Below are 4,453 nucleotides of genomic sequence, written 5' to 3' on the forward strand. Positions count from 1 at the left end.
ATCAAAACTATTACATTTGCTCTTCCCCGCCCTCTAGCGGCGGAGGTCGGCACTGCTTCTCTCTGGCACACCTCATCCTATAACTCCCATCTGATCTGAGTATGACCAGCTGTCCCCACATAATGGACCCCTGCCCAGTCTATATGGCATCACGTCTGCAGAAAACACGGAAGCACCACTATACAGCACAGGAGCAGGAAATACTAAAGAATATAGAATCAATCCATTTTTTCTAACAAGTTACCCAAACCAGCTGGACCGGTTTTATGGTGGTGTAATTTCCAAGACAGACTCTGAAAATAGCCCGAGGGGAGCTGACACCCTCCAAGAATGGGAATCTGGAACATCTTGTGTCGTTCATGGATCTGGTCCATCCTCCCTAAAGCCTTGCATAGCCTAATTTGCTTAGCCCAGAGTCATGAAGTATAGGGTGTCACTCACTAAGTTAAGGTATGAAAAGTTTCAATCTCCAGCAGCCACTTTGCAGTTATGCAAATGTTTAAAGTGAAACACCAGCCTAGTAATACAGTAATCGTTTAGCACACTTTTTAAGCAGGGAAATCTGTTCCCATCAGTTTTTAGAGTCGTCATCACCCAGGCCCCCTACTGCTGCCTCCCACTGGTCAACAGTGTCATGTGAAGGATTAACCTCCACTTCCATTGTTTTCCCTTTATAATCATTTCTATCTGACATCATGAATCATGAATGTGTCCAACACAGCATCACGTCTCCCTGACCTGCCCTCAGGTAAATATAGTGATTGTCCTGAGCTACATTGTTTTTCACTGTTGTGAAATTGATCCACTATAAAAAAAAAAAAAACATCTCAATACAGCCAGGCTGATTTAGGCAGTAACCCACCATTAAACCTGCATGCGTCTGTTCTCGAGGATTATTTGATTAAAGTGTATTTGGAAGATACATATAAGAACTAGTATGTGACTATTTATAAAGGAAAGAGGAGGGAAAAAAAGGGGAAGATGAGGGCAAAGGAAAGCAGTGGAGAGAACAGTGAAGAGAGGAGAACAGAATGCACTTGAAGCCTGATTGTTGTAATTGAAGCCTACTTGTATTTTGGAGGGTAGACTGGGTTGTTGATTATTTTATTTGTTCTTTCATGCATGCACACACCCACACACACACATTAAAAAAACAGTGGATAAGTAGCCTATAAAGTATCAAATGTAAGTACATGGAACAGAGCAAAGTGCAATGTCATTGTTAAAGTGCAGCAGCTGCTAGGTGTATATAGTATAGATCTTGAGATACCTCAGGCAGACATGTCTCCTGATCATTCCTGTGCACAAATGTACTGTATGTACTTTGGCCTCAAGTGTTTTTCTGGAGCTGGCAGACAAATGGAAACTTCCTGGCACGGCGTGCTTTGCAAGCGGACAAAAAAATAAAAGATAAATCAATTCCACAATTCCAAAAAGAGGATGCCCTTTTTTCATTTGAGCACCTGCCCCACAAAATGTCTGTGCATGGCATTGATTTCATGTATACAATTCCCAAACTCTGGCCCCTAAGGACAAACCCACAAAAGTCAAAACACTAAGATAAATCCATCCATCTGTTTTGGAAGTCACATATCCCATTTATGGTCACAGGGGACTGAAGCATCATTCTCCATTTGCCAGGTTGGAGGCAGGACACACCTTGAACAAGTTGCCACAGATCTAACAAACCTGCATGTAGACTGACAATCATGTTCACACTCAAACGTGTGGGCGAATTGGAGTCACCAGCTGAATGGAGAAAATACAACCAGCATATAGAAAGCCCTGTCCGCTCCTCAGATAGTCTTATCACCCACTTTAAAGGTCCAGTGTGTAGGATTTAGTGGGTAATGTTGGCCGAAATGGAAAATAATATATAAATATGTTTTCTTTTGTCACTAACAATCACTAATTATAATAATCATAATACAAGAATTATATTTTCGTTACCTTTGAGTGGGCTGTTTATATCTATACATAGAGAGCGGATCCTTGTCTACAGAGATCGCCATGTTCCACTGCCATGTTGTTCTACAGTAGCCCAGAATGGACAAACATTGGTTCTGGAAAGGGTCACTTTTTTGCCAAGTGTTGCACACAGTGGTTCGAACAACAAACCTGTTCTTGTTCTGCAGTTGTCAAATTCCGCTGCTTGGTCAGTGATTTTGGCTTCAGACCCCAAGAAAAAAAAGGATTTTTTAACTTTTGAAACTACTTTATTAAACTAAAACTGCATTGTTCAGTGTTGGCTAGCAATCAACAGTGCTAATCCCATCAACAGTGCTAACAATAGAAATTGTGCTGATAGAGCTAGAGAATCAGGGGGTGGGCACACACTTTCACAACAAAAGCATCATGATATCAGCAGTACCCACCATATGAACACAGTGCAAGAGAATGTGTACCAAGTATAGAATGCTGCAAATAAAAAACACACACAAGATAACATATAGAAGACAAGAGTTCCACCAAATGAAAGTGAAGTTGCCCCCTAAATTCAGAGATTTAGGAGTGAAATATTATTAAAATACAAATATAGACAACAGAAATGTGCAGCGTGAGAAGAAACATGAGGTAGAGTTTGACTTTATGCTTTAATTCTTTTACTTATTCCTTCTGATGTATGTGTTTTTTTCCCTTCATCGTAATATTTATCATGTAATACCAATTTTTAAATGGTTTGTAGATTCTGTCATTCAAAGGTTCAGTGTAAGACTTTCTTGTACTCTACTTCAGGGTTTGAAAAGGCAACAAAGAAATGAAATAAGATACGGACAGAGGAGCAGATAAGTTTTTATGTAACAAAGACAGCGATCCCAGGGCACATTCAAACACACAACAATGCTGGTAAATGCTGCATAACCAACGGCACCCATCAGATGCCCCAGATTTGTGATGACACAACAGGGGAGGAAGCTTCTTGGGGACAGGAGTGGCTGAGTTTAGGGCAAGGTTTTGAGTGTGTGGTTGGAGCATGGGCGGCCCTGCCTTTAGTGCCAGACTTTTAAATTTGAGAAGGTGATGTTTGATATTGCAGCTGAGTTTAAAGTGAAAGACACAGACTCACTGCAATTTGACTCCTACAGCTGACTCTCAACCCGTCACTGCGCCAGTCCCACAAGATCACCAACTGGTACACATTAAACATCAACTAACCACCATGGGCCATTTTAGGGTTCAAATTGAAAGTACGGTTGTGTCCTCTCTGTCTCATATCACGGTGAGACACACACAAAAAGCCTATAGGGTAAATGAATAGTCTCATAGCTCTGTAGAGGTGGACTATGAAAGCCCCCCTGTGAGACAAACACACAAGTCTGAGCTGTGGATTTAATACTTCTGATACATACAAATACATCCACCGACACACACAAGCACACACACGAGCCACAGACAGACAATTTCCTTTGTTCAGACTCGGTGGACACGGTCCACATTTATTGGCGAGCCTAAAGGAGCGTCCTGATATTGTCTCAGTCCGTCTACACAAAGCCTGAAGAATGCAGGACTTTCATGTTAGGTTGAGCCACAGATCCAGAGACACAAATATACCTAAATCCATGTCTGTCATCTCTGGCTCGTCTAACTGTGTCTGTCTGTCTTTGTGAACCTGTGCAACGGCTCCCGAGGACCCCCAAGAGACATGGGAACAAATGAAGATTTTCTTTTGCTCACTGTGGGAGGCTGACTTTAAAACATAATTTCACATGCAGCAGTTTGATGTTCATTGCACCTACCGCAGGCCAATTTCCACGCACAAATCAAACTGCGAGGGTCAAACCCCTGGTATGTGGAGTACAATGTTACACTCCTCTTGACTCTTTTCCCTGGAGTATGAATCAGTAATGATTTATGATATTTCAGTTGATTGTAATAAATCATGCAATCAGTTTATTGCTGTCTTGAATTAAATGATCAGTGTTTTTGTGGGTTTGGATGATGGATACATTTTTATACAGAGTGATTGAATCAGCTCACAGCAGTCATTAAAAGTAGTTTGGACCCTAACAAACTCTGCTAAAGACCAAGGACCATGCCCTATTTCTCTGTGCCATAGAGCTTTATTGATGTCCAAAAAAAAGAGGCTTATTTGGAGTCAGTTCCACATACAATGTCCTGCTGCTGTAAATACTCAAAAGTGCACCAAACGTGTATTAATCCACAACTGAAGATAGTCCCCAACAAATGTACTCTTTACACTTGTTTTGGTAAAGTTTGCTAAACACTACAGTGACCAGCTGTTTTAGCTGGGAGCCTTTGTATGCCTCCACTCCAGCAACAGCCATGGCCAGAGGCATCAGGTTTTCAGGTTTTGTCCAAACGTCTGTCCCATTCTCGTGAACCCCACATCTCAAGAATGCCTGGAGGGCATTTCCTTAAATTTGGTACAAACGTCCACTTGGACTCAACCATGAACTGACCTCACGAAACATGTTTTGGGCCTTAACTCAAG

Source organism: Epinephelus moara, chromosome 20, assembly GCF_006386435.1.
Source record: "Epinephelus moara isolate mb chromosome 20, YSFRI_EMoa_1.0, whole genome shotgun sequence".
In the NCBI taxonomy this organism is placed as follows: domain Eukaryota; kingdom Metazoa; phylum Chordata; class Actinopteri; order Perciformes; family Serranidae; genus Epinephelus; species Epinephelus moara.